The following is a 20,021-nucleotide window of genomic DNA, read 5'->3' as shown; positions in this document are numbered from 1 at the left end:
CTGCACATGTAAGTGCAAGAGATCCTGAAGCACTCGCTCATCATGGGAAAGTACCAATGTGTTTCTTCGTTGGTTGATAGAAGAAACATCTTACAAAAACTCTCCAGATTTTTGACTTTTTTAAGTTTTTCTAGGAAACGTTTTAGATGAATGCTTATTAGCCTTTGTCAGTATGTACTTTTGCAAAGTGTCTCTGTGGCGCAATCAGTTAGTGTGTACGGCTATTAACCAAAAGGTTGGTGGTTCAATCCCACCCAGGGACGTAATTGACCTTGTTATCAGATTTTGGTGATCTTTAAGTAGACAAGTCAAATTTCATACCCCCTGTTATGGTGTAGGGTACCTGGCCTTCTCTGATGTAATCAGAGTTAGATTTGATTCAGTGATTTTATAAAAACATCTAGGAAGCACAATTTAGCAGTGGGTTGCAGAGAAAAAGAAATATGCTGGCAAAAAAATCAAATTGCGTGATTAAACAGCTCTTCATTTTCTGGCTTTATTTTTATGCTAACAAATTTGTTCTCTGAAAAGTGTCCACAAAGCCAAGTCTCTGATTAACACCTTTGTAGGGATGGTTTTTCACCTATTACTAAATTAAACTTGCTTCATTGGAAAGGCAGCAAGATGTATCCTCATTTCAATGTCTACTGAAATAATACAGGTTGACACCAGGAAACATTAACGCCACTGCATCCTTGCTGCTTTCTCATGTGGAAGTCTGTTTAATGTGAAAACAAGGTGATATCTAATTAGCACACAGGTAAGGAATTAAGAAAATCTTTATTTAAGGGTGAAGATGTTTCTCACAAAATTATTGACCCAATGCATCATTGAAATTCAAGCTGGAAAGATGATTTTAATATATCACTTGTACATTTTGTATTGCTCTTCTGGTGACAATGTAGTTTGTTTTTGTCAATTACCATTTTAATAATAGGGTAAAGAAAATGAAGTGGATTTTTGAAAGAAAACAATAATGTCAATATACTATTAAAACAAATTAAAATGGTAAAAGTTATTGTACTTTAAGTAAAAATAAAAGAGCCAAAATATCAATCCCAGTTTTGGATTACTTTAATTAACAAAAAAAAATGCATATAGCAGAGGATAGTTTCAATCTGCTTACCTCTGGGTTATGGGCCCAGCATGCTTCCATTGCAGTACTCTGCTGCACATGTAAGTGCAAGAGATCCTGAAGCACTCACTCATCATGGGAAAGTACCAATGTGTTTCTTCGTTGGTTGATGGAAGAAACATCTTACAAAAACTCTCCAGATTATTGACTTTTTAAAGTTTTTCTAGGAAACGTTATAGATGAATGCTTATTAGCCTTTGTCAGTATGACATTTTGCAAAGTGTCTCTGTGGCGCAATCAGTTAGTGTGTACGGCTATTAACCAAAAGATTGGTGGTTCAATCCCACCCAGGGACCTAATTGACCTTGTTATCAGATTTTGGTGATCTTTAAGTAGACAAGTCAAATTTCATACCCCCTCTTATGGTGTAGGGTACCTGGCCTTCTCTGATGTAATCAGAGTTAGATTTGATTCAGTGATTTTATAAAAACATCTAGGAAGCACAATTTAGCAGTGGGTTGCAGAGAAAAAGAAATATGCTGGCAAAAAAATCAAATTGCGTGATTAAACAGCTCTTTATTTTCTGGCTTTATTTTTATGCTAACAAATTTGTTCTCTGAAAAGTGTCCACAAAGCCAAGTCTCTGATTAACACCTTTGTAGGGATTGTTTTTCACCTATTACTAAATTAAACTTGCTTCATTGGAAAGGCAGCAAGATGCATCCTCATTTCAATGTCTACTGAAATAATACAGGTTGACACCAGGAAACATTAACGCCACTGCATCCTTGCTGCTTTCTCATGTGGAAGTCTGTTTAATGTGAAAACAAGGTGATATCTAATTAGCACACAGGTAAGGAATTACGAAAATCTTTATTTAAGGGTGAAGATGTTTCTCACAAAATTGTTGCCCCAATGCATCATTGAAATTCAAGCTGGAAAGATGATTTAAATATATCACTTGTACATTTTGTATTGCTCTTCTGGTGACAATGTAGTTTTTTTGTCAATTACCATTTTAATAACAGGGTAAAGAAAATTAAGTGGATTTTTGAAAGAAAACTATACTGTCAATATACTATTAAAACAAATTAAAATGGTAAAAGTTATTGTACTTTAAGTAAAAATAAAAGAGCAAAAATATCAATCCCAGTTTTGATTACTTAAATTAACAAAAAAAATGCATATAGCAAAGGATAGTTTCAATCTGCCTACCTCTGGGTTATGGGTCCAGCATGCTTCCATTGCAGTACTCTGCTGCCCATGTAAGTGCAAGAGATCCTGAAGCACTCACTCATCATGGGAAAGTACCAATGTGTTTATTCGTTGGTTGATGGAAGAAACATCTTACAAAAACTCTCCAGATTATTGATTTTTTAATGTTTTCTAGGAAACGTTCTAGATGTATGCTTATTAGCCTTTGTCAGTATGTACTTTTTGCAAAGTGTCTCTGTGGCGCAATCGGTTAGTGTGTTTGGCTATTAACCAAAAGGTTGGTGGTTCAATCCCACCCAGGGACGTAATTAACCTTGTGATCAGATTTTGGTGATATTTAAGTAGACAAGTCAAAATTTCAAACCTCCTCTTATGGTGTAGGGTACATGGCCTTCTCTGATGTAATCAGAGTTAGATTTGATTCAGTGATTTTATAAAAAACAGCTAGGAAGCACAATTTAGCAGTGGGTTGCAGAGAAAAAAAATATGCTGGCAGAAAAATCCAATCGAGTGATTAAACAGCTCTTCATTTTCTGGCTTTATTTTTATGCTAACAAATTTGTTCTCTGAAAAGTGTCCACAAAGCCAAGTCTCTGATTAACACCTTTGTAAGGATGGTTTTTCACCTATTACTAAATTAAACTTGCTTCATTGGAAAGGCAGCAAGATGCATCCTCATTTCAATGTCTACTGAAATAATACAAGTTGACAACAGGAAATATTAACGCCACTGCATCCTTGCTGCTTTCTCATGTGGAAGTCTGTTTAATGTGAAAACAAGGTGATATCTAATTAGCACACAGGTAAGGAATTAAGAAAATCTTTATTTAAGGGTGAAGATGTTTCTCACAAAATTGTTGACCCAATGCATCATTGAAATTCAAGCTGGAAAGATGATTTTAATATATCACTTGTACATTTTGTATTGCTCTTCTGGTGACAATGTAGTTTGTTTTTGTCAATTACCATTTTAATAATAGGGTAAAGAAAATGAAGTGGATTTTTGAAAGAAAACAATAATGTCAATATACTATTAAAACAAATTAAAATGGTAAAAGTTATTATACTTTAAGTAAAAATAAAAGAGACAAAATATCAATCCCAGTTTTGGATTACTTTAATTAACAAAAAAAAAATGCATATAGCAGAGGATAGTTTCAATCTGCTTACCTCTGGGTTATGGGCCCAGCATGCTTCCATTGCAGTACTCTGCTGCACATGTAAGTTCAAGAGATCCTGAAGCACTCACTCATCATGGGAAAGTACCAATGTGTTTCTTCGTTGGTTGATGGAAGAAACATCTTACAAAAACTCTCCAGATTATTGACTTTTTAAAGTTTTTCTAGGAAACGTTTTAGATGAATGCTTATTAGCCTTTGTCAGTATGGACTTTTGCAAGGTGTCTCTGTGGTGCAATCAGTTAGTATGTACGGCTATTAACCAAAAGGTTGGTGGTTCAATCCCACCCAGGGACCTAATTGACCTTGTTATCAGATTTTGGTGATCTTTAAGTAGACAAGTCAAAATTTCAAACCCCCTGTTATGGTGTAGGGTACCTGGCCTTCTCTGATGTAATCAGAGTTAGATTTGATTCAGTGATTTTATAAAAACAGCTAGGAAGCACAATTTAGCAGTGGGTTGCAGAGAAAAAAAATATGCTGGCAGAAAAATCCAATTGAGTGATTAAACAGCTCTTTATTTTCTGGCTTTATTTTTATGCTAACAAATTTGTTCTCTGAAAAGTGTCCACAAAGCCAAGTCTCTGATTAACACCTTTGTAAGGATGGTTTTTCACCTATTACTAAATTAAACTTGCTTCATTGGAAAGGCAGCAAGATGCATCCTCATTTCAATGTCTACTGAAATAATACAGGTTGACACCAGGAAACATTAACGCCACTGCATCCTTGCTGCTTTCTCATGTGGAAGTCTGTTTAATGTGAAAACAAGGTGATATCTAATTAGCACACAGGTAAGGAATTAAGAAAATCTTTATTTAAGGGTGAAGATGTTTCTCACAAAATCGTTGCCCCAATGCATCATTGAAATTCAAGCTGGAAAGATGATTTTAATATATCACTTGTACATTTTGTATTGCTCTTCTGGTGACAATGTAGTTTGTTTTTGTCAATTACCATTTTAATAATAGGGTAAAGAAAATGAAGTGGATTTTTGAAAGAAAACAATACTGTCAATATACTATTAAAACAAATTAAAATGGTAAAAGTTATTGTACTTTAAGTAAAAATAAAAGAGCCAAAATATCAATCCCAGTTTTGGATTACTTTAATTAACAAACAAAAAAATGCATATAGGAGAGGATAGTTTCAATCTGCCTACCTCTGGGTTATGGGCCCAGCATGCTTCCATTGCTGTACTCTGCTGCACATGTAAGTGCAAGAGATCCTGAAGCACTCACTCATCATGGGAAAGTACCAATGTGTTTCTTCGTTGGTTGATAGAAGAAACATCTTACAAAAACTCTCCAGATTATTGACTTTTTTAAGTTTTTCTAGGAAACGTTTTAGATGAATGCTTATTAGCCTTTGTCAGTATGTACTTTTGCATAGTGTCTCTGTGGCGCAATCAGTTAGTGTGTACGGCTATTAACCAAAAGGTTGGTGGTTCAATCCCACCCAGGGACGTAATTGACCTTGTTATCAGATTTTGGTGATCTTTAAGTAGACAAGTCAAATTTCATACCCCCTGTTATGGTGTAGGGTACCTGGCCTTCTCTGATGTAATCAGAGTTAGATTTGATTCAGTGATTTTATAAAAACATCTAGGAAGCACAATTTAGCAGTGGGTTGCAGAGAAAAAGAAATATGCTGGCAAAAAAATCAAATTGCGTGATTAAACAGCTCTTCATTTTCTGGCTTTATTTTTATGCTAACAAATTTGTTCTCTGAAAAGTGTCCACAAAGCCAAGTCTCTGATTAACACCTTTGTAGGGATGGTTTTTCACCTATTACTAAATTAAACTTGCTTCATTGGAAAGGCAGCAAGATGTATCCTCATTTCAATGTCTACTGAAATAATACAGGTTGACACCAGGAAACATTAACGCCACTGCATCCTTGCTGCTTTCTCATGTGGAAGTCTGTTTAATGTTAAAACAAGGTGATATCTAATTAGCACACAGGTAAGGAATTAAGAAAATCTTTATTTAAGGGTGAAGATGTTTCTCACAAAATTGTTGACCCAATGCATCATTGAAATTCAAGCTGGAAAGATGATTTTAATATATCACTTGTACATTTTGTATTGCTCTTCTGGTGACAATGTAGTTTGTTTTTGTCAATTACCATTTTAATAATAGGGTAAAGAAAATGAAGTGGATTTTTGAAAGAAAACAATACTGTCAATATACTATTAAAACAAATTAAAATGGTAAAAGTTATTGTACTTTAAGTAAAAATAAAAGAGACAAAATATCAATCCCAGTTTTGGATTACTTTAATTAACAAAAAAAATGCATATAGCAGAGGATAGTTTCAATCTGCCTACCTCTGGGTTATGGGCCCAGCATGCTTCCATTGCAGTACTCTGCTGCACATGTAAGTGCAAGAGATCCTGAAGCACTCACTCATCATGGGAAAGTACCAATGTGTTTCTTCGTTGGTTGATGGAAGAAACATCTTACAAAAACTCTCCAGATTATTGACTTTTTAAACTTTTTCTAGGAAACGTTTTAGATGAATGCTTATTAGCCTTTGTCAGTATGGACTTTTGCAAAGTGTCTCTGTGGTGCAATCGGTTAGTGTGTTTGGCTATTAACCAAAAGGTTGGTGGTTCAATCCCACCCAGGGACGTAATTAACCTTGTGATCAGATTTTGGTGATCTTTAAGTAGACAAGTCAAAATTTCAAACCCGCTGTTATGGTGTAGGGTACCTGGCCTTCTCTGATGTAATCAGAGTTAGATTTGATTCAGTGATTTTATAAAAACAGTTAGGAAGCACAATTTAGCAGTGGGTTGCAGAGAAAAAAAATATGCTGGCAGAAAAATCCAATTGAGTGATTAAACAGCTCTTTATTTTCTGGCTTTATTTTTATGCTAACAAATTTGTTCTCTGAAAAGTGTCCACAAAGCCAAGTCTCTGATTAACACCTTTGTAAGGATGGTTTTTCACCTATTACTAAATTAAACTTGCTTCATTGGAAAGGCAGCAAGATGCATCCTCATTTCAATGTCTACTGAAATAATACAAGTTGACACCAGGAAACATTAACGCCACTGCATCCTTGCTGCTTTCTCATGTGGAAGTCTGTTTAATATGAAAACAAGGTGATATCTAATTAGCACACAGGTAAGGAATTAAGAAAATCTTTATTTAAGGGTGAAGATGTTTCTCACAAAATCGTTGCCCCAATGCATCATTGAAATTCAAGCTGGAAAGATGATTTTAATATATCACTTGTACATTTTGTATTGCTCTTCTGGTGACAATGTAGTTTGTTTTTGTCAATTACCATATTAATAATAGGGTAAAGAAAATGAAGTGGATTTTTGAAAGAAAACAATACTGTCAATATACTATTAAAACAAATTAAAATGGTAAAAGTTATTGTACTTTAAGTAAAAATAAAAGAGACAAAATATCAATCCCAGTTTTGGATTACTTTAATTAACAAAAAAAATGCATATAGCAGAGGATAGTTTCAATCTGCCTACCTCTGGGTTATGGGCCCAGCATGCTTCCATTGCAGTACTCTGCTGCACATGTAAGTGCAAGAGATCCTGAAGCACTCACTCATCATGGGAAAGTACCAATGTGTTTCTTCGTTGGTTGATGGAAGAAACATCTTACAAAAACTCTCCAGATTATTGACTTTTTTAAGTTTTTCTAGGAAACGTTTTAGATGAATGCTTATTAGCCTTTGTCAGTATGGACTTTTGCAAAGTGTCTCTGTGGCGCAATCGGTTAGTGTGTTTGGCTATTAACCAAAAGGTTGGTGGTTCAATCCCACCCAGGGACGTAATTAACCTTGTGATCAGATTTTGGTGATATTTAAGTAGACAAGTCAAAATTTCAAACCTCCTCTTATGGTGTAGGGTACATGGCCTTCTCTGATGTAATCAGAGTTAGATTTGATTCAGTGATTTTATAAAAAACAGCTAGGAAGCACAATTTAGCAGTGGGTTGCAGAGAAAAAAAATATGCTGGCAGAAAAATCCAATCGAGTGATTAAACAGCTCTTCATTTTCTGGCTTTATTTTTATGCTAACAAATTTGTTCTCTGAAAAGTGTCCACAAAGCCAAGTCTCTGATTAACACCTTTGTAAGGATGGTTTTTCACCTATTACTAAATTAAACTTGCTTCATTGGAAAGGCAGCAAGATGCATCCTCATTTCAATGTCTACTGAAATAATACAAGTTGACACCAGGAAACATTAACGCCACTGCATCCTTGCTGCTTTCTCATGTGGAAGTCTGTTTAATGTGAAAACAAGGTGATATCTAATTAGCACACAGGTAAGGAATTAAGAAAATCTTTATTTAAGGGTGAAGATGTTTCTCACAAAATTGTTGACCCAATGCAACATTGAAATTCAAGCTGGAAAGATGATTTTAATATATCACTTGTACATTTTGTATTGCTCTTCTGGTGACAATGTAGTTTGTTTTTGTCAATTACCATTTTAATAATAGGGTAAAGAAAATGAAGTGGATTTTTGAAAGAAAACAATACTGTCAATATACTATTAAAACAAATTAAAATGGTAAAAGTTATAGTACTTTAAGTAAAAATAAAAGAGACAAAATATCAATCCCAGTTTTGGATTACTTTAATTAACAAAAAAAAATGCATATAGCAGAGGATAGTTTCAATCTGCCTACCTCTGGGTTATGGGCCCAGCATGCTTCCATTGCAGTACTCTGCTGCACATGTAAGTTCAAGAGATCCTGAAGCACTCACTCATCATGAGAAAGTACCAATGTGTTTCTTCGTTGGTTGATGGAAGAAACATCTTACAAAAACTCTCCAGATTATTGACTTTTTTAAGTTTTTCTAGGAAACGTTTTAGATGAATGCTTATTAGCCTTTGTCAGTATGTACTTTTGCAAAGTGTCTCTGTGGCGCAATCAGTTAGTGTGTACGGCTATTAACCAAAAGGTTGGTGGTTCAATCCCACCCAGGGACGTAATTGACCTTGTTATCAGATTTTGGTGATCTTTAAGTAGACAAGTCAAATTTCATACCCCCTGTTATGGTGTAGGGTACCTGGCCTTCTCTGATGTAATCAGAGTTAGATTTGATTCAGTGATTTTATAAAAACATCTAGGAAGCACAATTTAGCAGTGGGTTGCAGAGAAAAAGAAATATGCTGGCAAAAAAATCAAATTGCGTGATTAAACAGCTCTTCATTTTCTGGCTTTATTTTTATGCTAACAAATTTGTTCTCTGAAAAGTGTCCACAAAGCCAAGTCTCTGATTAACACCTTTGTAGGGATGGTTTTTCACCTATTACTAAATTAAACTTGCTTCATTGGAAAGGCAGCAAGATGTATCCTCATTTCAATGTCTACTGAAATAATACAGGTTGACACCAGGAAACATTAACGCCACTGCATCCTTGCTGCTTTCTCATGTGGAAGTCTGTTTAATGTGAAAACAAGGTGATATCTAATTAGCACACAGGTAAGGAATTAAGAAAATCTTTAAGGGTGAAGATGTTTCTCACAAAATTATTGACCCAATGCATCATTGAAATTCAAGCTGGAAAGATGATTTTAATATATCACTTGTACATTTTGTATTGCTCTTCTGGTGACAATGTAGTTTGTTTTTGTCAATTACCATTTTAATAATAGGGTAAAGAAAATGAAGTGGATTTTTGAAAGAAAACAATACTGTCAATATACTATTAAAACAAATTAAAATGGTAAAAGTTATTGTACTTTAAGTAAAAATAAAAGAGACAAAATATCAATCCCAGTTTTGGATTACTTTAATTAACAAAAAAAATGCATATAGCAGAGGATAGTTTCAATCTGCCTACCTCTGGGTTATGGGCCCAGCATGCTTCCATTGCAGTACTCTGCTGCACATGTAAGTGCAAGAGATCCTGAAGCACTCACTCATCATGGGAAAGTACCAATGTGTTTCTTCGTTGGTTGATGGAAGAAACATCTTACAAAAACTCTCCAGATTATTGACTTTTTAAACTTTTTCTAGGAAACGTTTTAGATGAATGCTTATTAGCCTTTGTCAGTATGGACTTTTGCAAAGTGTCTCTGTGGCGCAATCGGTTAGTGTGTTTGGCTATTAACCAAAAGGTTGGTGGTTCAATCCCACCCAGGGACGTAATTAACCTTGTGATCAGATTTTGGTGATCTTTAAGTAGACAAGTCAAAATTTCAAACCCCCTGTTATGGTGTAGGGTACCTGGCCTTCTCTGATGTAATCAGAGTTAGATTTGATTCAGTGATTTTATAAAAACAGCTAGGAAGCACAATTTAGCAGTGGGTTGCAGAGAAAAAAAATATGCTGGCAGAAAAATCCAATTGAGTGATTAAACAGCTCTTTATTTTCTGGCTTTATTTTTATGCTAACAAATTTGTTCTCTGAAAAGTGTCCACAAAGCCAAGTCTCTGATTAACACCTTTGTAAGGATGGTTTTTCACCTATTACTAAATTAAACTTGCTTCATTGGAAAGGCAGCAAGATGCATCCTCATTTCAATGTCTACTGAAATAATACAAGTTGACACCAGGAAACATTAACGCCACTGCATCCTTGCTGCTTTCTCATGTGGAAGTCTGTTTAATATGAAAACAAGGTGATATCTAATTAGCACACAGGTAAGGAATTAAGAAAATCTTTATTTAAGGGTGAAGATGTTTCTCACAAAATTGTTGACCCAATGCATCATTGAAATTCAAGCAGGAAAGATGATTTTAATATATCACTTGTACATTTTGTATTGCTCTTCTGGTGACAATGTAGTTTGTTTTTGTCAATTACCATTTTAATAATAGGGTAAAGAAAATGAAGTGGATTTTTGAAAGAAAACAATAATGTCAATATACTATTAAAACAAATTAAAATGGTAAAAGTTATTATACTTTAAGTAAAAATAAAAGAGACAAAATATCAATCCCAGTTTTGGATTACTTTAATTAACAAAAAAAAAATGCATATAGCAGAGGATAGTTTCAATCTGCTTACCTCTGGGTTATGGGCCCAGCATGCTTCCATTGCAATACTCTGCTGCACATGTAAGTTCAAGAGATCCTGAAGCACTCACTCATCATGGGAAAGTACCAATGTGTTTCTTCGTTGGTTGATGGAAGAAACATCTTACAAAAACTCTCCAGATTATTGACTTTTTAAAGTTTTTCTAGGAAACGTTTTAGATGAATGCTTATTAGCCTTTGTCAGTATGGACTTTTGCAAGGTGTTTCTGTGGCGCAATCAGTTAGTATGTACGGCTATTAACCAAAAGGTTGGTGGTTCAATCCCACCCAGGGACCTAATTGACCTTGTTATCAGATTTTGGTGATCTTTAAGTAGACAAGTCAAAATTTCAAACCCCCTGTTATGGTGTAGGGTACCTGGCCTTCTCTGATGTAATCAGAGTTAGATTTGATTCAGTGATTTTATAAAAACAGCTAGGAAGCACAATTTAGCAGTGGGTTGCAGAGAAAAAAAATATGCTGGCAGAAAAATCCAATTGAGTGATTAAACAGCTCTTTATTTTCTGGCTTTATTTTTATGCTAACAAATTTGTTCTCTGAAAAGTGTCCACAAAGCCAAGTCTCTGATTAACACCTTTGTAAGGATGGTTTTTCACCTATTACTAAATTAAACTTGCTTCATTGGAAAGGCAGCAAGATGCATCCTCATTTCAATGTCTACTGAAATAATACAGGTTGACACCAGGAAACATTAACGCCACTGCATCCTTGCTGCTTTCTCATGTGGAAGTCTGTTTAATGTGAAAACAAGGTGATATCTAATTAGCACACAGGTAAGGAATTAAGAAAATCTTTATTTAAGGGTGAAGATGTTTCTCACAAAATCGTTGCCCCAATGCATCATTGAAATTCAAGCTGGAAAGATGATTTTAATATATCACTTGTACATTTTGTATTGCTCTTCTGGTGACAATGTAGTTTGTTTTTGTCAATTACCATTTTAATAATAGGGTAAAGAAAATTAAGTGGATTTTTGAAAGAAAACAATACTGTCAATATACTATTAAAACAAATTAAAATGGTAAAAGTTATTGTACTTTAAGTAAAAATAAAAGAGCCAAAATATCAATCCCAGTTTTGGATTACTTTAATTAACAAACAAAAAAATGCATATAGGAGAGGATAGTTTCAATCTGCCTACCTCTGGGTTATGGGCCCAGCATGCTTCCATTGCTGTACTCTGCTGCACATGTAAGTGCAAGAGATCCTGAAGCACTCACTCATCATGGGAAAGTACCAATGTGTTTCTTCGTTGGTTGATAGAAGAAACATCTTACAAAAACTCTCCAGATTATTGACTTTTTTAAGTTTTTCTAGGAAACGTTTTAGATGAATGCTTATTAGCCTTTGTCAGTATGTACTTTTGCAAAGTGTCTCTGTGGCGCAATCAGTTAGTGTGTACGGCTATTAACCAAAAGGTTGGTGGTTCAATCCCACCCAGGGACGTAATTGACCTTGTTATCAGATTTTGGTGATCTTTAAGTAGACAAGTCAAATTTCATACCCCCTGTTATGGTGTAGGGTACCTGGCCTTCTCTGATGTAATCAGATTTGATTCAGTGATTTTATAAAAACATCTAGGAAGCACAATTTAGCAGTGGGTTGCAGAGAAAAAGAAATATGCTGGCAAAAAAATCAAATTGCGTGATTAAACAGCTCTTCATTTTCTGGCTTTATTTTTATGCTAACAAATTTGTTCTCTGAAAAGTGTCCACAAAGCCAAGTCTCTGATTAACACCTTTGTAGGGATGGTTTTTCACCTATTACTAAATTAAACTTGCTTCATTGGAAAGGCAGCAAGATGTATCCTCATTTCAATGTCTACTGAAATAATACAGGTTGACACCAGGAAACATTAACGCCACTGCATCCTTGCTGCTTTCTCATGTGGAAGTCTGTTTAATGTTAAAACAAGGTGATATCTAATTAGCACACAGGTAAGGAATTAAGAAAATCTTTATTTAAGGGTGAAGATGTTTCTCACAAAATTGTTGACCCAATGCATCATTGAAATTCAAGCTGGAAAGATGATTTTAATATATCACTTGTACATTTTGTATTGCTCTTCTGGTGACAATGTAGTTTGTTTTTGTCAATTACCATTTTAATAATAGGGTAAAGAAAATGAAGTGGATTTTTGAAAGAAAACAATACTGTCAATATACTATTAAAACAAATTAAAATGGTAAAAGTTATTGTACTTTAAGTAAAAATAAAAGAGACAAAATATCAATCCCAGTTTTGGATTACTTTAATTAACAAAAAAAATGCATATAGCAGAGGATAGTTTCAATCTGCCTACCTCTGGGTTATGGGCCCAGCATGCTTCCATTGCAGTACTCTGCTGCACATGTAAGTGCAAGAGATCCTGAAGCACTCACTCATCATGGGAAAGTACCAATGTGTTTCTTCGTTGGTTGATGGAAGAAACATCTTACAAAAACTCTCCAGATTATTGACTTTTTAAACTTTTTCTAGGAAACGTTTTAGATGAATGCTTATTAGCCTTTGTCAGTATGGACTTTTGCAAAGTGTCTCTGTGGCGCAATCGGTTAGTGTGTTTGGCTATTAACCAAAAGGTTGGTGGTTCAATCCCACCCAGGGACGTAATTAACCTTGTGATCAGATTTTGGTGATCTTTAAGTAGACAAGTCAAAATTTCAAACCCCCTGTTATGGTGTAGGGTACCTGCCCTTCTCTGATGTAATCAGAGTTAGATTTGATTCAGTGATTTTATAAAAACAGTTAGGAAGCACAATTTAGCAGTGGGTTGCAGAGAAAAAAAATATGCTGGCAGAAAAATCCAATTGAGTGATTAAACAGCTCTTTATTTTCTGGCTTTATTTTTATGCTAACAAATTTGTTCTCTGAAAAGTGTCCACAAAGCCAAGTCTCTGATTAACACCTTTGTAAGGATGGTTTTTCACCTATTACTAAATTAAACTTGCTTCATTGGAAAGGCAGCAAGATGCATCCTCATTTCAATGTCTACTGAAATAATACAAGTTGACACCAGGAAACATTAACGCCACTGCATCCTTGCTGCTTTCTCATGTGGAAGTCTGTTTAATATGAAAACAAGGTGATATCTAATTAGCACACAGGTAAGGAATTAAGAAAATCTTTATTTAAGGGTGAAGATGTTTCTCACAAAATCGTTGCCCCAATGCATCATTGAAATTCAAGCTGGAAAGATGATTTTAATATATCACTTGTACATTTTGTATTGCTCTTCTGGTGACAATGTAGTTTGTTTTTGTCAATTACCATATTAATAATAGGGTAAAGAAAATGAAGTGGATTTTTGAAAGAAAACAATACTGTCAATATACTATTAAAACAAATTAAAATGGTAAAAGTTATTGTACTTTAAGTAAAAATAAAAGAGACAAAATATCAATCCCAGTTTTGGATTACTTTAATTAACAAAAAAATTCATATAGCAGAGGATAGTTTCAATCTGCCTACCTCTGGGTTATGGGCCCAGCATGCTTCCATTGCAGTACTCTGCTGCACATGTAAGTGCAAGAGATCCTGAAGCACTCACTCATCATGGGAAAGTACCAATGTGTTTCTTCGTTGGTTGATGGAAGAAACATCTTACAAAAACTCTCCAGATTATTGACTTTTTAAAGTTTTTCTAGGAAACGTTTTAGATGAATGCTTATTAGCCTTTGTCAGTATGGACTTTTGCAAAGTGTCTCTGTGGCGCAATCGGTTAGTGTGTTTGGCTATTAACCAAAAGGTTGGTGGTTCAATCCCACCCAGGGACGTAATTAACCTTGTGATCAGATTTTGGTGATATTTAAGTAGACAAGTCAAAATTTCAAACCTCCTCTTATGGTGTAGGGTACATGGCCTTCTCTGATGTAATCAGAGTTAGATTTGATTCAGTGATTTTATAAAAAACAGCTAGGAAGCACAATTTAGCAGTGGGTTGCAGAGAAAAAAAATATGCTGGCAGAAAAATCCAATCGAGTGATTAAACAGCTCTTCATTTTCTGGCTTTATTTTTATGCTAACAAATTTGTTCTCTGAAAAGTGTCCACAAAGCCAAGTCTCTGATTAACACCTTTGTAAGGATGGTTTTTCACCTATTACTAAATTAAACTTGCTTCATTGGAAAGGCAGCAAGATGCATCCTCATTTCAATGTCTACTGAAATAATACAAGTTGACACCAGGAAACATTAACGCCACTGCATCCTTGCTGCTTTCTCATGTGGAAGTCTGTTTAATGTGAAAACAAGGTGATATCTAATTAGCACACAGGTAAGGAATTAAGAAAATCTTTATTTAAGGGTGAAGATGTTTCTCACAAAATTGTTGACCCAATGCAACATTGAAATTCAAGCTGGAAAGATGATTTTAATATATCACTTGTACATTTTGTATTGCTCTTCTGGTGACAATGTAGTTTGTTTTTGTCAATTACCATTTTAATAATAGGGTAAAGAAAATGAATTGGATTTTTGAAAGAAAACAATACTGTCAATATACTATTAAAACAAATTAAAATGGTAAAAGTTATAGTACTTTAAGTAAAAATAAAAGAGACAAAATATCAATCCCAGTTTTGGATTACTTTAATTAACAAAAAAAAATGCATATAGCAGAGGATAGTTTCAATCTGCCTACCTCTGGGTTATGGGCCCAGCATGCTTCCATTGCAGTACTCTGCTGCACATGTAAGTTCAAGAGATCCTGAAGCACTCACTCATCATGGGAAAGTACCAATGTGTTTCTTCGTTGGTTGATGGAAGAAACATCTTACAAAAACTCTCCAGATTATTGACTTTTTTAAGTTTTTCTAGGAAACGTTTTAGATGAATGCTTATTAGCCTTTGTCAGTATGTACTTTTGCAAAGTGTCTCTGTGGCGCAATCAGTTAGTGTGTACGGCTATTAACCAAAAGGTTGGTGGTTCAATCCCACCCAGGGACGTAATTGACCTTGTTATCAGATTTTGGTGATCTTTAAGTAGACAAGTCAAATTTCATACCCCCTGTTATGGTGTAGGGTACCTGGCCTTCTCTGATGTAATCAGAGTTAGATTTGATTCAGTGATTTTATAAAAACATCTAGGAAGCACAATTTAGCAGTGGGTTGCAGAGAAAAAGAAATATGCTGGCAAAAAAATCAAATTGCGTGATTAAACAGCTCTTCATTTTCTGGCTTTATTTTTATGCTAACAAATTTGTTCTCTGAAAAGTGTCCACAAAGCCAAGTCTCTGATTAACACCTTTGTAGGGATGGTTTTTCACCTATTACTAAATTAAACTTGCTTCATTGGAAAGGCAGCAAGATGTATCCTCATTTCAATGTCTACTGAAATAATACAGGTTGACACCAGGAAACATTAACGCCACTGCATCCTTGCTGCTTTCTCATGTGGAAGTCTGTTTAATGTTAAAACAAGGTGATATCTAATTAGCACACAGGTAAGGAATTAAGAAAATCTTTATTTAAGGGTGAAGATGTTTCTCACAAAATTGTTGACCCAATGCATCATTGAAATTCAAGCTGGAAAGATGATTTTAATATATCACTTGTACATTTTGTATTGCTCTTCTGGTGACAATGTAGTTTGTTTTTGTCAATTACCATTTTAATAATAGGGTAAAGAAAATGAAGTGGATTTTTGAAAGAAAACAATACTGTCAATATACTATTAAAACAAATTAAAATGGTAAAAGTTATTGTACTTTAAGTAAAAATAAAAGAGACAAAATATCAATCCCAGTTTTGGATTACTTTAATTAACAAAAAAAATGCATATAGCAGAGGATAGTTTCAATCTGCCTACCTCTGGGTTATGGGCCCAGCATGCTTCCATTGCAGTACTCTGCTGCACATGTAAGTGCAAGAGATCCTGAAGCACTCACTCATCATGGGAAAGTACCAATGTGTTTCTTCGTTGGTTGATGGAAGAAACATCTTACAAAAACTCTCCAGATTATTGACTTTTTAAACTTTTTCTAGGAAACGTTTTAGATGAATGCTTATTAGCCTTTGTCAGTATGGACTTTTGCAAAGTGTCTCTGTGGCGCAATCGGTTAGTGTGTTTGGCTATTAACCAAAAGGTTGGTGGTTCAATCCCACCCAGGGACGTAATTAACCTTGTGATCAGATTTTGGTGATCTTTAAGTAGACAAGTCAAAATTTCAAACCCCCTGTTATGGTGTAGGGTACCTGGCCTTCTCTGATGTAATCAGAGTTAGATTTGATTCAGTGATTTTATAAAAACAGCTAGGAAGCACAATTTAGCAGTGGGTTGCAGAGAAAAAAAATATGCTGGCAGAAAAATCCAATTGAGTGATTAAACAGCTCTTTATTTTCTGGCTTTATTTTTATGCTAACAAATTTGTTCTCTGAAAAGTGTCCACAAAGCCAAGTCTCTGATTAACACCTTTGTAAGGATGGTTTTTCACCTATTACTAAATTAAACTTGCTTCATTGGAAAGGCAGCAAGATGCATCCTCATTTCAATGTCTACTGAAATAATACAAGTTGACACCAGGAAACATTAACACCACTGCATCCTTGCTGCTTTCTCATGTGGAAGTCTGTTTAATATGAAAACAAGGTGATATCTAATTAGCACACAGGTAAGGAATTAAGAAAATCTTTATTTAAGGGTGAAGATGTTTCTCACAAAATCGTTGCCCCAATGCATCATTGAAATTCAAGCTGGAAAGATGATTTTAATATATCACTTGTACATTTTGTATTGCTCTTCTGGTGACAATGTAGTTTGTTTTTGTCAATTACCATATTAATAATAGGGTAAAGAAAATGAAGTGGATTTTTGAAAGAAAACAATACTGTCAATATACTATTAAAACAAATTAAAATGGTAAAAGTTATTGTACTTTAAGTAAAAATAAAAGAGACAAAATATCAATCCCAGTTTTGGATTACTTTAATTAACAAAAAAAAATGCATATAGCAGAGGATAGTTTCAATCTGCCTACCTCTGGGTTATGGGCCCAGCATGCTTCCATTGCAGTACTCTGCTGCACATGTAAGTGCAAGAGATCCTGAAGCACTCACTCATCATGGGAAAGTACCAATGTGTTTCTTCGTTGGTTGATGGAAGAAACATCTTACAAAAACTCTCCAGATTATTGACTTTTTAAAGTTTTTCTAGGAAACGTTTTAGATGAATGCTTATTAGCCTTTGTCAGTATGGACTTTTGCAAAGTGTCTCTGTGGCGCAATCGGTTAGTGTGTTTGGCTATTAACCAAAAGGTTGGTGGTTCAATCCCACCCAGGGACGTAATTAACCTTGTGATCAGATTTTGGTGATATTTAAGTAGACAAGTCAAAATTTCAAACCTCCTCTTATGGTGTAGGGTACATGGCCTTCTCTGATGTAATCAGAGTTAGATTTGATTCAGTGATTTTATAAAAAACAGCTAGGAAGCACAATTTAGCAGTGGGTTGCAGAGAAAAAAAATATGCTGGCAGAAAAATCCAATCGAGTGATTAAACAGCTCTTCATTTTCTGGCTTTATTTTTATGCTAACAAATTTGTTCTCTGAAAAGTGTCCACAAAGCCAAGTCTCTGATTAACACCTTTGTAGGGATGGTTTTTCACCTATTACTAAATTAAACTTGCTTCATTGGAAAGGCAGCAAGATGTATCCTCATTTCAATGTCTACTGAAATAATACAGGTTGACACCAGGAAACATTAACGCCACTGCATCCTTGCTGCTTTCTCATGTGGAAGTCTGTTTAATGTGAAAACAAGGTGATATCTAATTAGCACACAGGTAAGGAATTAAGAAAATCTTTATTTAAGGGTGAAGATGTTTCTCACAAAATTGTTGACCCAATGCAACATTGAAATTCAAGCTGGAAAGATGATTTTAATATATCACTTGTACATTTTGTATTGCTCTTCTGGTGACAATGTAGTTTGTTTTTGTCAATTACCATTTTAATAATAGGGTAAAGAAAATGAAGTGGATTTTTGAAAGAAAACAATACTGTCAATATACTATTAAAACAAATTAAAATGGTAAAAGTTATAGTACTTTAAGTAAAAATAAAAGAGACAAAATATCAATCCCAGTTTTGGATTACTTTAATTAACAAAAAAAAAATGCATATAGCAGAGGATAGTTTCAATCTGCCTACCTCTGGGTTATGGGCCCAGCATGCTTCCATTGCAGTACTCTGCTGCACATGTAAGTTCAAGAGATCCTGAAGCACTCACTCATCATGGGAAAGTACCAATGTGTTTCTTCGTTGGTTGATGGAAGAAACATCTTACAAAAACTCTCCAGATTATTGACTTTTTTAAGTTTTTCTAGGAAACGTTTTAGATGAATGCTTATTAGCATTTGTCAGTATGTACTTTTAGCAAAGTGTCTCTGTGGCGCAATCAGTTAGTGTGTACGGCTATTAACCAAAAGGTTGGTGGTTCAATCCCACCCAGGGACGTAATTGACCTTGTTATCAGATTTTGGTGATCTTTAAGTAGACAAGTCAAATTTCATACCCCCTGTTATGGTGTAGGGTACCTGGCCTTCTCTGATGTAATCAGAGTTAGATTTGATTCAGTGATTTTATAAAAACATCTAGGAAGCACAATTTAGCAGTGGGTTGCAGAGAAAAATAAATATGCTGGCAAAAAAACCAAATTGCGTGATTAAACAGCTCTTCATTTTCTGGCTTTATTTTTATGCTAACAAATTTGTTCTCTGAAAAGTGTCCACAAAGCCAAGTCTCTGATTAACACCTTTGTAGGGATGGTTTTTCACCTATTACTAAATTAAACTTGCTTCATTGGAAAGGCAGCAAGATGTATCCTCATTTCAATGTCTACTGAAATAATACAGGTTGACACCAGGAAACATTAACGCCACTGCATCTTTGCTGCTTTCTAATGTGGAAGTCTGTTTAATGTGAAAACAAGGTGATATCTAATTAGCACACAGGTAAGGAATTAAGAAAATCTTTATTTAAGGGTGAAGATGTTTCTCACAAAATCGTTGCCCCAATGCATCATTGAAATTCAAGCTGGAAAGATGATTTTAATATATCACTTGTACATTTTGTATTGCTCTTCTGGTGACAATGTAGTTTGTTTTTGTCAATTACCATTTTAATAATAGGGTAAAGAAAATGAAGTGGATTTTTGAAAGAAAACAATACTGTCAATATACTATTAAAACAAATTAAAATGGTAAAAGTTATAGTACTTTAAGTAAAAATAAAAGAGACAAAATATCAATCCCAGTTTTGGATTACTTTAATTAACAAAAAAAAAAATGCATATAGCAGAGGATAGTTTCAATCTGCCTACCTCTGGGTTATGGGCCCAGCATGCTTCCATTGCAGTACTCTGCTGCACATGTAAGTTCAAGAGATCCTGAAGCACTCACTCATCATGGGAAAGTACCAATGTGTTTCTTCGTTGGTTGATAGAAGAAACATCTTACAAAAACTCTCCAGATTATTGACTTTTTTAAGTTTTTCTAGGAAACGTTTTAGATGAATGCTTATTAGCATTTGTCAGT

The 20,021-nt window shown here is 34.6% G+C and overlaps 7 non-coding genes across 7 annotated transcripts; all 7 read left to right on the top strand.

Moving 5' to 3' along the window:
• Window positions 1-2,521: 2,521 nt before the first annotated feature.
• Window positions 2,522-2,595, top strand: TRNAN-AUU (transfer RNA asparagine (anticodon AUU)). Its single transcript has one exon. It is a non-coding gene; the product is annotated as a tRNA-Asn (tRNA).
• A 4,600-nt stretch (window positions 2,596-7,195) lies between these two features.
• Window positions 7,196-7,269, top strand: TRNAN-AUU (transfer RNA asparagine (anticodon AUU)). The gene has a single exon. It is a non-coding gene; the product is annotated as a tRNA-Asn (tRNA).
• A 2,258-nt stretch (window positions 7,270-9,527) lies between these two features.
• Window positions 9,528-9,601, top strand: TRNAN-AUU (transfer RNA asparagine (anticodon AUU)). The gene has a single exon. It is a non-coding gene; the product is annotated as a tRNA-Asn (tRNA).
• Window positions 9,602-13,027: 3,426 nt separating this feature from the next.
• On the top strand, window positions 13,028-13,101 carry TRNAN-AUU (transfer RNA asparagine (anticodon AUU)). Its single transcript has one exon. It is a non-coding gene; the product is annotated as a tRNA-Asn (tRNA).
• Window positions 13,102-14,193: 1,092 nt separating this feature from the next.
• On the top strand, window positions 14,194-14,267 carry TRNAN-AUU (transfer RNA asparagine (anticodon AUU)). Its single transcript has one exon. It is a non-coding gene; the product is annotated as a tRNA-Asn (tRNA).
• Window positions 14,268-16,529: 2,262 nt separating this feature from the next.
• On the top strand, window positions 16,530-16,603 carry TRNAN-AUU (transfer RNA asparagine (anticodon AUU)). Its single transcript has one exon. It is a non-coding gene; the product is annotated as a tRNA-Asn (tRNA).
• A 1,094-nt stretch (window positions 16,604-17,697) lies between these two features.
• Window positions 17,698-17,771, top strand: TRNAN-AUU (transfer RNA asparagine (anticodon AUU)). The gene has a single exon. It is a non-coding gene; the product is annotated as a tRNA-Asn (tRNA).
• Window positions 17,772-20,021: the final 2,250 nt, after the last annotated feature.

Source organism: Pseudophryne corroboree, unplaced genomic scaffold, assembly GCF_028390025.1.
Source record: "Pseudophryne corroboree isolate aPseCor3 unplaced genomic scaffold, aPseCor3.hap2 scaffold_533, whole genome shotgun sequence".
Taxonomy (NCBI): Eukaryota; Metazoa; Chordata; class Amphibia; order Anura; family Myobatrachidae; genus Pseudophryne; species Pseudophryne corroboree.
Note: the sequence above shows the minus strand (reverse complement) of the source record. Positions and strands in the feature narration are given on the sequence as shown.